Raw genomic sequence first — 17,636 nt, forward strand, 5'->3', positions numbered from 1 at the left:
ACTCCAGATATATGAATCTCAAAAATGGTCAGTGTTTTGCCCCTAGTATGTACCTTAAAGGTATTTCTTAAACTGAATTGAATTGTGTATTAACTTAATCTTCCAAAGTCATCTTCAAGATCAATCTAACAAATTCAAAAGGCATGTATTAGACACTTATAAATTGGAGAATCAAAGGGAATATTCCTAAGGATGCTCCAAAATTACACCTAAATAAATATAATATCAGTTAGGGGTAAAGAAGAGATCCAAACATAGTGCTTGAGGAAAATCCAAGTAGGAAAAATTCACTTTAAGCTAGAGAGAGGTCCAGTTCAACATGGAAAGCTTTTTAGCAGAGGGGGCCCCTCATGTGAATCTGAAATAGAAGATTCAGAAGAGGAAGAAAAACATAGAGGGAAAACACATGGAGAAACTTGGGCGAACAGAGCATAAGGATGTCCCCTGTGGCTGGTACAACTCACATCAGCAATGTTGCCGAGCTTCAGATGTTCTCTGAAGTTGTTATTGAGCAAGTTGCTTTCCTGGCTGAGCCAGAGTCCTCTGCTACTCTACTGGACATTTTCAGTATTAGGTGATGTTATTGCTTAACATCTCTGGACACTTCCAGTGTTCCTGAGAGGTCTACTAAATTGTGCTTGGATTCTGCCTGCTGATCTTCATCTATCTGACCTCTTTGGGTCCTCTGCTACTCTTTGCTATAATCTGCTGGAGTGCAGCTACTAGGCAGACTCTGGCTGTAGTAACAGTGAAAAATTTCTTAGAGCCACAGTTCAGGACTGACTATTAAATCAGGCTGCCAGTGGTGATGGTCAACATAAGTTCTCAGGATGATTTTCTGCCCTATGAACTGCTTTTCTCTCCTCTCATATTTGGATTCCAGATCTGTCTTTTAGTTGATGTGGAAACAGAAAATTCCTTTCAACTTCTGTAATATTCTTGGTCATTCTTTTGCATATTTTTGAAACATGCCAGTGGCTCCATCTAGTAAAACTGCTGAGGAATGCTGTGGAGTTTGGGTGACGAGGTTGTTTTTATATAATTCTAGTTCCCCTACTTACCCTATAGATCAATTTGGGACTAGAATAAAAGAACATGTGACTTTGATCCTAGATCCTTTTACATTCCCACTGGAGACACACACACACACACAAACATACACACACAATACACATGCACACATAATAAATAAACCCATCATCTATCTATCTATCTATCATCTATCTAATCTACTGAGAAAGAGAAAGAGGGAGAGAGGGAGAGAGTGAGAGTGAGAGTGAGAGAGTTAGAGAGAGAAATAGGTAGATAGGTAGTGATTTCCCTATACTTGTAATGCACAAAAAATACAAAATACTATTCAGTCCTGTGAGACATGCTTCCACCTCCACACTGAAGGTTGATAGCTTGTTGAAAAATAGTATAGTGAACACTATCAATTGCTTAGCTTCTAGACTAGAGGTTCTTAACTTTTTGGAATGTCTTGCATTCTTCTGGCTATCTGATATAATTTATGAACCCATATTCATAATAACTTTTAAATGTATAAAATAAAGTACATAGGGTAACAAAAGAAGCCAATTATACTGAAATACAGTTGTCAAAATAATTTTACAGTAAGTTTGTGGGCCTCAGGTTAAGCACCTATACCCTAGACTGAGGACAAGCATTCAATGAATTATTCATGCTCTGAATGTACAGTATTTTACCAACTATCATTGAAACTGCTCCAGAAACATGACTATATTCCAGTGGGCTTTTTCAATCTACGTAAGGGAGGAAAGTAATGGAAAACTATAAGAAATACATCCTCAATATCAGTTCATAAAACAGAGAAAAAAATGTAAGGACAGCAGATATAAACAAAATATTAGTCTAAAGTATATATATATGTATATATACATGTATGTATATATACATACATATACACACATATATACATATACACACACACACACACACATATATATATATATAGGATTACACTTGTGATCATATCAGTATAGCAAACTCCCTAGCTAAGGAAAAATCTTTCTACTAATGTAAATTGGCACCCTTTTTTCAACTCATATTGTCCTAGACAGTTGCCTAGAGCAATGAGAGGCTAAGTTACTTGACCATGATGACCTAGTCCATACATATCAAAGGCAGGACTTCTTGGTTCCAAAGTTGGTTCTCTCCTACAAAATGGTACCTCTGTTAAAGAATAAAGGACCATAATTTTTAAAAAGTTAGAATGAATCTTAAGTTCTATCTAGTCCAACTCCTTCATTTTATGATGAGGAAATGGGGGCTCAAGTAACATCTTTCATAAAGTCCCAGGTATTGTGTAAAAGAGGTAATTTGAACCCAAGTCCTCCAAATCTAGAAGCGGAGTTCTTTCCACTGTTCCTTACTACTTCACAAACACATGTAAACATGGGTACACACACACACACACACACACACACACACACACACACAATAGCACACCTATTCATATTGATTTGCATTTAAAATTATTTGAGGGGGGAAATCTCATTTTACATCTTCTGGGATATTTTTTAGTTGTTGCTGTTGTTGTTTTTGCAGGGCAGTGAGGATTAAGTGACTTGCCCACTGTCAAACAGCTAGTAAGTGTCAAGTGTCTGAGTCCGAATTCGAACTCAGATCTTTCTAAATCCAGGGCCGGTGCTTTATCCACTGTGCCACCTAGCTGCCCTTTAAATCTCTTAATATGGTTAAAATCTCTAGTAGAAATTGTGGCAATTGATAATAAGATTAAGGTCTTTGTATAAAGGCAGGTTTCCAAAATGAAATAAATAAATATCTCTAGTATATGGAAAACTCTTTGTAATAGTAAGCATGCATTAGATTTCTCTTTGTATTTTTAGAATTGTAATGTATATGATGCAGATTTTAATAAGATTTTGATAGATAGTTTGGTATTATGCAGAGATGTCAAAGCTCACAGAATACTGCTCTCCCAACCCCACCATTGTGACCTGCAGCAATTTAAAAAGTAATTTGGAAATGTTTAACAGACTATATAAAAATAAAATAAAATATAAATAATGTTAAATGTAGTTTTCCTAGCCACTCTGGGCCATAAAATATAAATAATGTTAAATGTAGTTTTCCTATCCAGTATAGGCCCATGGGTATCCTTATGTATGGTTTAGAGGCCATGTTTCTGTTTGAGTCTGACACCACTGGTATAGAAGGGTAAACTGGGACTAAGAGAGCAAAGATATGACTTCTAATGCCAAGTATGCCACTGGAAGGATGTGTAACTATAGGCAAGTCACCTTTTAAAGGCTCTTCATTTACTCATCTATAAAATTAAGGAATTTGACTAAGCAATCACTAAAACACATTAAGAAGTATAATAAATTTTTTCAAACTCAAATTGTTAAAAAAAATGGGTAAAACTCAATTTAGATCAAATTTAATATGGTTAGATATTAAACACTACACTAGGCTAAAAAAGGCAAATTCAAGATAGAAAAAAAATGACTGTTTTTTTAATTTGAGGGAAGTTAGCTTAATATAGACAAAAATGTGATAACAAAAGCAAAAACAAGCTAATGTGATCTTAGACTTTGTTAATCGAAATACAGTATGTAAAACAAGCATTGTGATCATTGATAAGTAAACTGCCTCGGCCAGACCATATCAAAAATATTGTAATTTATTTTGAGTGTCATATTTTGATTTGATTTGGTTATAAGGTTTGATGTAAAAGAAGTAGAAGCATAAATTGAGGTTTGATAACCACCACTAGAGGGCAGGGTTCTTTCTTCATGGTATTTAAATTAATCTTCCTAATTGTCAGTAAAAGATAGATGATAATTGTCCTACTGAATATATGTATTTAGCAGGCCTGTCATTTCTCTACTCTGCTGGCCCATTGTTCATCCTCCTAAATCTTCCATACCGTCAAGAATTCACACCATTCCTAGATTACCCATTATGCTTTCAGTGAGTGGGCTACCATTTGAAACTGAAGGACCTACAATTTCTTGATCTTCCTAGTATTCATTTTACTCTTACATGTAATTGCATGTAATGTTATCTTATAGGAAGGAATGTCATTTGGGGAATGGCTGAACAAGTTGTGATGTATGATTGAGATGTAACATTACTATGCTATAAGAAATGATGAATTGGGTATTCTTGGAAAAACTTGGATAGACTTGCACAAAATAATGAAGAGTGAAATGAGCAGAACTAAGAGAACATTAAATGGCATAAACAACAATATTGTTTTAAGAACAACTTTGAGTGACTGAGTCATTTTAACTATTATAAATAACCCAAAAAAGGACCAGTGAAAGAAGATGCTATCTGTGTCCAGAGAAAGAACTGATAAATAGAAGCATGTATAGAATGCTTTTACATGCACTAACACAAGCACACACAAATACACACGCAAATATGTGTGTCTAATGTTAGTCATTGCTAGGGTGAAAGGGAGGGTAAAAAGGGAGGGGGAAATGGTTATTATATATTTAAAGGGAATAGCAAGTAGTACATGATAAATTTTCAATTTCACCTACAATAATCTTTTTTTCCCTTTTCTACCATGTTATGGAAATGCTTGTTTTATTTCTGAAGTTCAGGATACAATAAAGATTTTTTTAAAAGAAGAAATAATGACAGCAATGATTTCAAAGGCTAGAATGTTCTGCCTTAGCTTCTGTGTGTGTGTGTGTTTATTCCAAATTCATCACCACTTCTCCAGCCACCTTCTATTTGAGAAAAATTCATTAATATTTATTAGCCATATCTGGTATTGGAGTACCTGATGTTTTAAGATGTTTTGCATCTTAGAGAAAAAATACCTCAGGAACTTTGTCAGGACAGTAGGACATCACTTAAAAAAAAAAAAAGGTACTAACTAGTTCAATAGAGGAAAGATAGTTTGATGGATGGGGAAACTATATTCTTTCAGAGTTGGTGATTTCAACAATGACAAACTAAGCAAAGAACTTTATTACATGATTTTTTTAAACTATAGGCAGCACTTATTACTGAAGTTCGATGAAACAATGGAAAACACAATAGATTGAGAAATAGAGGACCTCTCTTTGAATCTTATTCTGTCACATATGAAACTTCAAACATGTTTTGTGATCTCACATGGCCTTATTTTCTTCATCTATAAAATGATACATTTTGACTCAATGAACTCTCAAGTCTTGTACAACTCTAAATATATGATCCTGGAACTAAAACAACAAGGAAGTCACCGAATCTAATACTTTGAACTATTCTATTCAGGTTCATTTAGCTGAACACCAAAAGAAATCAATAAGCATTCATTAAATTCCTACTATATGTCAAGGACTGTTTCAGATACTACCGATTCACAAACTGAAGTGAATGGTATCTGTCCTAAAGAAGCTTACATTCTTTTGTGGAAAGGGAGTAGACATCTAGATATGTAGTGATAAAAACATATAGTCAGAATAAATACAGAGTAAATTTCTTGTAGGTTTTGTTGTTGTTTTATTGGTTTTTGTTTGTTTTCAACAGAGTGGTAAAAACAGTATGAGAGACATTAATTTAATTTGTAAAATTTCTATGTTCAAATGATACCAAGCTAAAATAAATTGAGCCCTTAATATTCTTTATTGGACTTTAAAAGGTATTGGTCATTTTTTCCAATTACTTGCTTAGGTCAACTATGAGGAACCATCAAGGGTCAAAGCCAATTTTCCCAAAATCCTTTACTTCTTAAAAGACTACAACTGACAAAAGATATTTGTAGATTCTATTATCAAAGCTATGAAGAAAAGGAAATATTAAATATATTATATATATAAGTGTGTGTGTGTAAATAAGGTCATGTATAATATATCATATATTACATATACACATATATAGCAGTGTGTATATGTATTTGTATTTATGTATGTATATATATATGTATATACACACATGTTAAGCAGCATGAGAATAAGCAAGGGGCTGTGAGCAGATGCTAACAGCATGTACATGTACAGAGTGCTTGGATAAATCAGCTTCCTTAGGTACACAGCCTTCTTCCATAAGAATTGTTATAATACAATATGGAAGTGACTTGTAGAAACAGTAGTACATAAGTAGGGCTATGCAGGTGATATTTATTGACTAGCTTTCTTGGGGAAAATGTATGCACTACAGTTTTAATTTTACTTTGAATTAATAACATTTACTCCATCAATTTTTTGTGGTCTATAAAATCAACAAAACAATAAATCAAGCCTTAATTTGTATCCTTCTTTGCCAATATCCAAGGTGTAAATGTTCACACCAAAATTTAGTCATCAGATCCTGAGAGCTGGTTTGAGCTGTCATCAGTGAAGCCCTGAACACATGTATGCATCCTGTGGCTGGTGCCTGGCTGTTGACTAACTCTTTAAGAACAGCCTATTTCAATTGGCTGTATAAATGGCTCTCAGGGAGTTTTCAGAAAGGCTGAATTTGCTTTGGCCTAGTCTTGGCCTCACTTTCTTCAGCCTAGATCCTTGGGAGATCTTGTTGAATTCTTCACTCATTGCACACAGTCATAAATGTGATTAGGAGAGAATACTTGAAGCTTCTTTCCTCTGAGGACATGTGGTTCTGTGAAAGGGACTATATTCATGTCTATTGCTTTTGTTCTTTCAGCTTTCTTTAGGTTCTAGTTTAAGAGGGTAGAATCTCTGATTTTATAAGTTTAGAAAGGTCAGTAGGACATATTGGCATCCCAGTATCTCAGAGTCTGGTTTTGCATCCATAACAGTGTTGATCCTTTGAAGAGCAAGAGGTGACTCTATGGGAATGAATTTTGGAACCTCAGTGGGGTGGTACCTGAGAGAAGGATGCCATTATTCATCTGCATGTAAACTTAGTGGGAACAACATTATGTAGGAATTGAGCTGTGTGTCCCTGACATTTTGGAGAAAAAATGCATGAACTTTGATTTTACTATATCTTTAAAGTAAGTATACCTTTTTAAAGGCTCATTGAAGTTTAAGTGGTTAAGTCACTGGGGCCTTAATCACTAACACCTGACTGACTGTGGGTAATTAGCCAGAGGGTCACACAGAGAAGGCTCAATTCAATGCCAATAGAGAAAATACACTTTCACCAACTGACTTCTCCTCACTGAGGTGGGGGGGGGGGGGAGAGAACACAACCTCCCCCAAGCTACCTAAGAAACCTGAAAGGCCAATGTAGCTATTCTGGCTCTCAAAGGATTGAAAACCTGCTTGGTACGCTAGTTTGCTGAGATACAAGATAGAATGGCATATCACCCACCAGTTAAACAGTTTTAGGAGGATGTAGAACTAGTTAGAATTTTCCTCTTTTTTTCTCAATATAGCTAAAGATAGGGCTATTCCAGGGCAAAATTGTGAGTAGGTGAAATATTCCAGGTCCCTGTCTCTAGCCCAATCCTGCCAAGCCCTATTAAAGTATTGATTGATTTTGACTACAGATTTAGTGTTAACTAGCCAGGAAATAAATAAGAATTTATTGAGTGCCCACTACTTGCCATGTGCTATGCTAGTCCCTGGAAGGGATGTAAATACAAAAGTAAAAGTCTGCCCTCATAGAGTTTACATCATTTAAAAGTGATTGGGGGAGCAGCTAGGTGGCAGTGGATAGAGCACTGGCCCTGGATTCAGGAGGACCTGAGTTCAAATCTGACATCAGATACTTAACACTTACTAGCTGTGTGACCCTGAGCAAGTCACTTAACCCCCATTGCCCTGAAAAAAAAAAAAAGTGATTGGGTTTTGGGGGCGGGGGTGGGGGGGGTGGGGGGGATATAAATTAGGGATATCCAAAAAGATACCTTGAATAGTGTAGACATTAATCTGAGCCTTTAAGGGTGTTCCAAAAGAGAGAAGAAAAGAGGGAAAGAGGGAAAACATTCCTAAAATGCAAAAGCAAGGAGGGTAGAGATAGAATGCCTTGTATAAGGAAAAAGCAAGTTAGCTTTTCTGGAATGTAAACTCTGTAAGGCAGAAAAAGTATAAAAGGATTAAAAAATAATCAAGTTATGCATAGTTAAAGCTGTAGGTATATTAATTTGGTTATAAAGGGAGTAGAGAACCCAATTTGGAGGGTATTTCCATAGTCCAGGCAGGAATAATAAGTGTCTACTATGTTGATGACTATATGACTATAGAAAAAGGGACAGGGGGCAGGTAGGTGACACAGTGGATGAAACACTGGCTCTGGATTCAGGAGGACCTGAGTTCAAATCTGACCTCAGACACTTGACACTTACTAGCTAGGTGACATTGGGCCAGTCATTCGGAAGGAAGGAAGGAAGGAAGAAAAAAGAAAGAAAGAAAGAAAGAAAGAAAGAAGAAAGAAAGAAAGAAAGAAAGAAAGAAAGAAAGAAAGAAAGAAAGAAAGAAAGAAAGAAAGAAAGAAAGAAAGAAAGAAAGAAAGAAAGAAAGGGAAAAAGGACAGATGAGTTGGGTGTTATGGAGATAGAACTGATATAATATCTAGTTATCAAAATGAATGACTATCAGTGAGTGAATCACATGTTTTGAACCTGTGTAACAGTAAAAATGACCGTGCCTTTGAGGGGGGGAAAAAGGGAGTAGGTGTTTCTAAGCCAAGTATATCTAAGGGAAAGATTATTCATTTTTGGAGATGCTGAGTTTGAGATACCTAAAGGTTAATGAGGTGGGGAAATCAAACAGACAAATTGAAAGTGTGAAAATGATATTTGGGAGAGAAATGACCATTGGTTATATGGTTTGATTCATCTTAAAAGAGATGATGACGATAATAATAATGAGTATCTACACTGTACTTTAAGGTTTGCAAAATGCTTTACATATGTTCTCTCATTTGGTCTTCACAACAAACCTGCAAAGTAGGTTCTATTATTATCCCCAATTTACAGACAAGGACACTGAGCCTGAGACGTGACTTGTCAGAGTCATACAGCTAGTGTCTAAGGAATGATGTGAACTCATATCACTCTGACTATCAAGCTGTCTGACTATAAGACTGGGCCACTTAGCTACTTGAGATGGTAATGGAATCTATAGGAGCTGATAATATTTTTGCAAAAGTGGAAGAGAAAAGACAAAAGAGCATAAAATATGCCTCAAGAGTAAAACTATATCAGGAGAGCATGAGACATGGATAATAATCCTTCAAAGGAGATTGAAAAGAATTGAACAGGACAAAGAGAACCACAATATCACAAAATCCTAGGCAGGAGAGAAAAATCTTGAAGAAGATGGTCAAAAACAATGTTGAGTGTGATGTCTTGTTAAAAGCTTTTGAGGAGGGGCAGCTAGGTGGCGCAGTGGATAAAGCACTGGCCCTGGATTCAGGAGGACCGGAGTTCAAAGCCAGCCTCAGACATGTGACCCTGGGCAAGTCACTTAATCCCCATTGCCTTTCAAAAAAAAAAAAAAAACGCTTTTGAGAAATAAAAAGATTCAAGCATCAAAAGAATGAAACTAGACTGGCAAAATAGTGGTCAGTAAGGTTAGTTAAGGCAGAAAGCAACCCTGACTTATTTTAGAAGAATCCTGTCTACCTATGATTCCTAATTCAATAATCATTTATTAAGCATCTGCTATGTACCAGGAATAATTAAGATTGCAGTTAGAGAAAGAGTTTGTCTCGCTGGTAAAGGTTTCTCCCCTCAAGTTGAGGCTGGATGACCCTTTGTTGGATATGTTATGGCAGAGATTCCTTTCAACTATGGATTGGACTTGGTAAGGATAATGTCCCTTCTAAATCTCAAATTCTGTGAAAGATGAAATAACTGTCTTTGAGAGCTTACATTCTTTTCAGTTTAAAATATTTGGTATGCATGCTTCTTCATATGCATGCTCCCGATTTCTTGTAAAATTAAGGTAATTTAAGTTTAGGTAATGTTTCCCCTACCTTACCACCATTGCTATGGTATTTCTTTTTAGCTGAACTAATAAAAGAATACACATTTGGTGACCTGTGCCACAACCTCAAATTACAGAATACAGATTTCTGTATACTCTAACTAACAAAAGGCAGACCCCCAACTGCAAGTACCAGAGAGCAGAAAATTTAGTAGTCAGAATTTTTTAATTTAATTTAAATTTAATTTAATTTTTAATTTAATTTTAATTCTTCCAAGGTTGCCTATATTTTCCAAAAGAATTGTTAACAAGACTGTTCCCTAGACTCTCTAGTGTAAAAAACTATTGTTCTAAACTCAGAGATGTCGTGATGCTGGCAACAGTTTATTTTGGCTGTCTAGATCAAGAAATGCATTACAGATGGGTAAGCACTCACTTACCTCCAGTATAGCATGTATGTTTTTCTTCACATCAGAAGTTTACATACATATATAAACACATGCATTATTCTTTGATAAATGCCATAACCCAATTTACTTATTTAATCATAATGTTATATATGAATTAGCAATGTATATGAGACTTGAACACTTCAGTGGATTTGATTTGAGGCAGTTAGGTGTCACAGTTAATAGAGCCCTAGGTTAGGAGTCAAAAAGACCTGAGTTCAAATCCAGATTCAAACATTTATCAGCTGTGTGTCCCTGGGCAAGTTACTTAATCTCTGCCTGTTTCAGTTCCCCCATCTATAAAATAGAGATAATAATAGCACATAACCCCCTCCTCCAGAGTTGCTATGAGGATCAAATAAGGTAACTTATTTAAAGTACTTTGCTTACTTTAAAGTGCTATATAACCAGTAATATCACCATCATCAACAACATAATAGTATGTTGACGATATAACATAATGTCACTATTAATGTATTTAATATAATGAATAATATTAATATGGTAACTAGTATAACATTAGAGTTATTATGCTATTATCATTTATTACTATTATTAGTATTTCATTCAGGAAGATACTACAACTACAAACCAAAGTAGAGATGAAAGCCATCCATGCCTTCTCATCCAATGCATTTATTGTCAATATACTTCCATAAATCCTCCAAGAGTGCAACTACTGAAATGAGTACATTCCTTTGAATCTTTTAATATTAGGAGTACCAGTTTGTTTTGTGCATTTTCTACCTGTTATTTATTCGTTGTTGTTGTTGTTGTTATTTATTCTTGCTACATAAATAACAAATATACTTTTGTAATCACATTTTTATATGAAATCTTTTTGACAACTTCTTGTGTGCAAGTCATTGTTAGGTATATGCACATTGGTCACACGCTCCAACATACCGGCACCCACAATACATCTGTTTGTTGCCCTTTTGGGTTCCACAATTTTGATTCCTTGGAGCCTGTAATATTATGTGATTTGTAGCTACATAGAAATACCAGAGGGATATTGATACAATGTAGAGGGTTTTTTTTTTTTTTTGATTCACAGAAAAAAAATCTTAGAGTTAATGAAAGTTTTCTACCATTTCCCAAATGTAATCCAACACGTTTTCTTCCTCCTTTTTAATTATAGATCGAATTCAATCTGTATCAGAAGAGTATATCTAAGATTAGATAGGTAGGTAGATAGATGAGAGACAGAGATAAAGAGATAGAGATGGATTAGCTTTCTTCACATCAGAGAAGAGTAATTCTTCATGTTCTGAATTTTCTTCTGCAAGTGATTAGCTAGATATACCTTGAGAGGTTATGATTTTCAATTAAGAGACTATATAATTTGGGGGCATCTAGGTGGCACAGCGGATAAAGCACCAGTCCTGGATTCAGGAGGACCCGAGTTCAAATCCAGCCTCAGACACTTGACACTTACTAACTGTGTGACCCTGGGCAAGTCATTTAACCCTCATTGCCCTGCTCCGCCCCCCCCCCAATAGACTATGTAATTTTAGAGGTTTGTTTTTTTTTTTTCTCTTTAAGATATCATGCATCAAGAGAAGCATATGAAGGACTTCATCATATGTAGGAATACTTCTACCATTTGGAGTCTGATTTGGAAATTCCCCATAACAAAGGAAAACAACTTTGGATAGCATATGTCTTCAAATTTTATGTTTCACTTAATATTAATGTGAGATCATTTTCTTATGATTTAAAAAATGAGAAGAGTGTACTTGATTACCTCTAAAATCACTTTCAGCTCTAAACCTATAACACTCTAATTAAACATTAGCTGCTTTGACATCTATCGAGGCAGGATAATGACTTTATTGTTGTTTGTCCTTCATTTTCAAAGAGGACTGTGACATCAGGGAGGTGATGGCATGACTTTCAGTGAATTAGATTTAAATGAGGCAGGACTGTGCAACATCCCTAGCCTTGCTCTCTCCTCAGAGCTATCTGGGTCCAGTGGTAAGACATACATCAGGATGACTAGAGATGCACCTGGATGTCTGAGGCAACCAGGGTTAAGTGACTTACCCAGGGTCACACAGCTAATAAGTGTCAAATGTCTGAGGTTAGATTTGTATTCATGTCATCCTGACTCCAGGGCCAGTGCTCTATCCAGTGTGCTATCTAGTTGTCCTTATAATTTAATGTATACAGAGGATACCTATACTTGGAGAAGAGCTTTTAACGTGTCATATTTGCTCTTCCAAATATATGTGTGTGTGTTTGTGTATTGTGACATTTAAAATCTAATGTGTGGTTGCCTTGTTTCTACTCCCAGTGTGGGGGTAGAACTAGCTAGGGTTTACTTATGTTAGAAGCTTCAGCACCAGTTTTTGGCATTAAGCATTTATTAAAGAGTAAAGAGAGAATACGTGGAATTCAGAAAGTTAATAAAGAAACCTATTTACCCTAGGTTTCAGTCTGGCCTCCTTCTTCTCCTTTCCTTTCTGCCATCAACAGGACTTGGGAATGAAAGAAAGAGTCCACCACACTTCCTATTTCCTGTCTCCCTGTGGGACCGGAAGAGGGGAGGTCCCCCACACAGCTCCAAGCTAATTGACTGGTAGCATTCAAGTCCATTGACTGGCATGACTTAAAGGCAGTCCATGAATTGTGAGGTAACTTCCAGGAAGCTGATTTGACCTCAGAAAGGTCATCTCATGCTTTCTCAGCAGGGGGCCTTGAAGAGAGTAAAATTCTCAAGGGGCAGCTAGGTGGCACAGTGGATAGAGCACCGGCCCTGGATTCAGGAGGACCTGAGTTCAAATCTGACCTCAGACACTTAACACTTACTAGCTGTGTGACCCTGGACAAGTCACTTAACCCCAATTGCCTCACTAAAAAAAAAAAAGAGAGAGAGAGAGAGAGAGAGAGAGAGAGAGAGAGTAAAATTCTCACTATATATGTATATATATAGTAGGCTTCCACCAGTCCCGGACGACCAGCGCCTTGAAGAGCCACAGTGTGGCTGTGCAATCCTATACGGGAGCCACAGCTCCTGCCGCAATGAGAACATTGGAAAACTGCTCTCTCTGGTGCCCGTCGGTTCCTGCGTCTCATTCATTTTTCTTCCTCCTAAGCTTGAAGGCCCATCTCAGCTACGCGAAAGCTGCTCCTGAGTACCGACCTCCATCAGGCGCTGTCCTTGGCCATCTCCTCCCAGCTGCCAATGTCTATTCCCAGAGCCCTCAAGTCTTGCTTGCATACATCTCTGTAGCAAATCTGGGGGCATCCAGCAGGTCTTTGGCCTGAGGCTAACTCGCCAAAGAGTAGGTCTTTAGGAATGCGCCCGTCTTGCATGAGGTGCACATGACCAAGCCAGCGCAGCTGTCTTTGTTTCAGTAGCGTGTAGATGCTCGGAAGTTGCTCGCCTTGGAGCATTTCTGTGTTGGTGATATATGTGTGTATGTAGATATACACATACACACACATATATATATATGTATATATATATATATGTGTGTGTGTATGTGTGTACCTGTATGTATACATACATATGTACAGAGAGATGCACATATACATATATACAATAGTCAATAACCAGTAAACAGAGTGAGATCTGATATTTTCTATACTTTTCAATCCATTTATATGTGATTGCAAAGATGCAGTCTCCTAGAGAATATTGTTTGCAAAAAGCAAACAAACAAAAACCTATTGGTTCCCTTCTCATATTTTATCAAGCTCATTTTCATAGTTCATTTCCATTAAAAATGTATAGAGGAGAAAGTATAGGCTTAAGGGCCAGTTGTTATTAATGTCTTTCTCTATCTGTTGTTCTTTTTGTTTTGTTTTTTCCCCGTTAGTGATGTCATCTAATATCAGTAGCAGCCACAGTGCTTCTGATATTAGAGACCTGAACTTCAGAGCCAAAAAGACTGGTTTTGGGACCTTAGACAAATCACCTAAGCTCAGTGCCCCTCACCCTCTAAGAGTATAAGTTATAGAAAAGGTGTTAATTTGTATTGCTAGAAGTTTTTGTTTGTTTTATTGTGTTTTATTGAGAGTTCTGGGGGCAGCTAAATGGGGCAGTGAAAAAAGCACCAGCCCTAGATTCAAGAGAACCTCAGTTCAAATCAATCCTCAGACAGTTGACACTTGCTAGCTGTGTGACCTCGGGCAAGACACTTAACCCTCATTGTCCTGCAAAAAAGAGAGAGAGAGAGAGAGAGAGAGAGAGAGAGAGAGAGAGAGAGAGAGAGATCCATAAACTAATGAAATCACAGATCTAATCAAGTCTCTCTCTCTCTCTCTCTCTCTCTCTCTCTCTCTCTCTCTCTCTCTCTCTCTCTCTCTCTCTCGCTTGGTCGCTCACTCTCATCTCTATCTTTCTCTCCAGAAAGATCTATATACTGATAAATTATTTAGCAACTTTTCTATTTTTTTTTCTTTAAGACATCTTGATAATCTGTCCTTCAATGCCCCCCAAGTTATGTCTCCAAAAGGAAAGATTTCCCACCTTTGAATATACTTTCCCCGCGACAACTGTATTTCCCATCCCTATTGATGTTATTGTCATTGTTTTTCTTCTTATTTCTATTTCCTCATACAATATATCAAAGATTGAGCTGTTAGAATTCAAATGTGTCAGTTTTACAATGATTGATGAAAAAATATTTCTTTTTAAAATTATAAAAATATCTCCAATGTTTTGTGTTTGTTAACTTTCTGCTAGTTTGTCTTTAATCACACCTATACCTTAGGATAGTCTAAAACCAATTTTCCGAAGGGAGGTTATATGAGTATGTTCTCTCATGGAGATGTCAGAGAGGTCCCATGGTTGGAGTAAAACCAGGCAAGATAAGATGAAATGTTCACCAATCTCACTTGGACATAGATGAAGGTTAGGGAGGTGCTATAACTCTTGGCAATGTCCTCCTACAAATATGCTATAATCCATCCATCCCATCAAAGGCCTTCTTCTAGATCTCTTGATATTCAATCAATAATATTGAGTAATTTTAATTCAAAAAATAATATCATAATCTACTAGAAAATATACTTATATAAGAATTATGTCTAAAAGAAAAAATTCTAGATGCACCAAACACAAATACAGAAATAGGATTTATGGGGATTATATCTTCCCAAGATTCCCTGTTAATTTTGAATGACCTGGCCAAGGATAGTTTCAGTAAGCCATTAATGTTACCTCAGTAAGGAAGGTAGGGCAGCTAAAATGCAAGGGTAGAAGCAGCAAGTTTCTTATATAATTTTTTTCTGGAGTTTGCTTTAGGGAAAACTACACTCAGGCACAATATTGAAACTGGTATTTTAACTTAGGCTCTAAGGTTATAGTGGTCAAAGGATTCTCTGTGTTTCCCCAAAAGTCTATGTTATGATTTGTTCTGATGGCTATTTAATGACCAAAGCTCCCCAAAAAGTATGTTTTAGGTGTTTGTCCCTGCTGAATCTCATATTTCCATCTATGAGTTATTTAACTTGCTTATGAGAAATGAAATTTTCTGTCATATACTTAATAGCTAATCATTGTGTTAGGACCAAGGTTTTTCCTCTTTTCTCTTTCCTCATCCAGAAACCAATCTGTGTGGGAAATTTTTCTTAGAGATTTACCTAGGCCAAGATCTAATCAGACAGTAAAATAAATTCCAATTTCAGTCTAATGGGTATATCCCTGCTTTTTGTGTTCTCTCAGACAGGTCCTGGGAAAATGTTGATTCTCCCTATTATCAAGGCAGTGATATGGAAATTGTTGTCTCTGAATAAGATATGAATGGACTAAGTCATATATGCCAAGATAGTCCACCTGCCATTTGATTAACCAATCAGAGTTGAGTAGGCACTCTCTGGAACACCTCCTTTTTAAAGGGTATATAAACTGTCACCCCACCACCATTAGGGGTCTTTGTTTCAAGAGAAACGTCCAAATGACCATCCTTTTATTAATAATCAGCTGGCCTTATTAATCAAATTATTAAATTACCCATAAATTATGTCTTTTAACTTTTTAATAATCACAGACTTTAGGCATGGAGAGGAGCTGACGAAAATTAAGTAAGATGTATATGTGTCACAAGCCCAGTGAAAGTTATATCCTTGATAGCATTTCTAAATTACTAATTTCCTTTGTAGGAGTATAGACAGATGCTTGTAATGTGGTACATAACAAGAAGGTGATGCAGATAACTAGTAATTGATGTAACATTCCTCCTTGCTCTCTGATAATTAAATGGATATGTAAGTGGCAAATTTTTATCATATTCCCATTTCCAGAAATGTCTCTGGGCTTCTGGGAAGAATTTGACATTGTTCTTTCAAGTACTTCTCCAATGCCTTGTACTAAATAATTACAACAAAATGCAAGAGGCAAATATCAGTTAGCCTTACAATTACAAATTATGACAAACAAAATAGTTTATTCCACATAGTTATTAAATGATACTAAAACTTAAGGAAGGAGGGGCAGCTAGGTGGTGCAGTGGATAGAGCACCGGCCCTGGAGTCAGGAGTACCTGAGTTCAAATCCAGGCTCAGACACTTAACACTTACTAGCTGTGTGACCTTGGGCAAGTCACTTAACCCCAAATGCCTCACTAAAAAATTTAAAAAAAAATTAAAAAAAAAAAAAAACTTAAGGAAGGGGCAGCTAGGTGGCACAGTGGATAGAGCACCGGCCCTGGAGTCAGGAGTACCCGAGTTCAAATCCGGCCTCAGACACTTAACACTTACTAGCTGTGTGACCCTGGGCAAGTCACATAACCCCAATTGCCTCACTAAAAAAACAAACAAAAGCAAAAACAAAACAAAACAAAACTTAAGGAATCTTATTTGATTTGCATTTTCTTCATGGTTGAGGTACCTCATATCGCCCCCCTCCCCCCAATGAATAGCTTTATCCACATACAACTATAGAACAGAATGTCTATTAAATTTTCATTTCAAAACAATCCATTAAAATCAAATTCCCTCAAAGTAAAGAAGGCATTCTTTTCTACAGGTTTCCTCCAAGTAGTGATGTTAAGTCTTGGCAATATAAAGTAGGGGGAGGGATAAACATTTGAAAGTGTCTACAATGTTCCAAATACCAAGCAATTTTTAAAAAATATATCATTTGAAGCTCACAACTCTGAGAGGTAGGTGCTATTATCTTCCCCATTTTGCAGTTGAAGAAATTGAAACAGAGAAAATTGTCTGAGGTCATATTTGAACTCAGGTCTTCTTGAATTCAGGCCCAGTGCTCTATTTACTGAGCCATCAACTGTCTATTATGTAGTACAAAGACATAAGGTATACAAATATATATGTAATACAACAGTCCCAGCAAAGTTTAAGCACAGCTAGTTCTTCTGAATTTGACATTTCTAATAAAAGTAAAAGTCTATTT

Source organism: Dromiciops gliroides, chromosome 4, assembly GCF_019393635.1.
Source record: "Dromiciops gliroides isolate mDroGli1 chromosome 4, mDroGli1.pri, whole genome shotgun sequence".
NCBI classification, from domain to species: domain Eukaryota; kingdom Metazoa; phylum Chordata; class Mammalia; order Microbiotheria; family Microbiotheriidae; genus Dromiciops; species Dromiciops gliroides.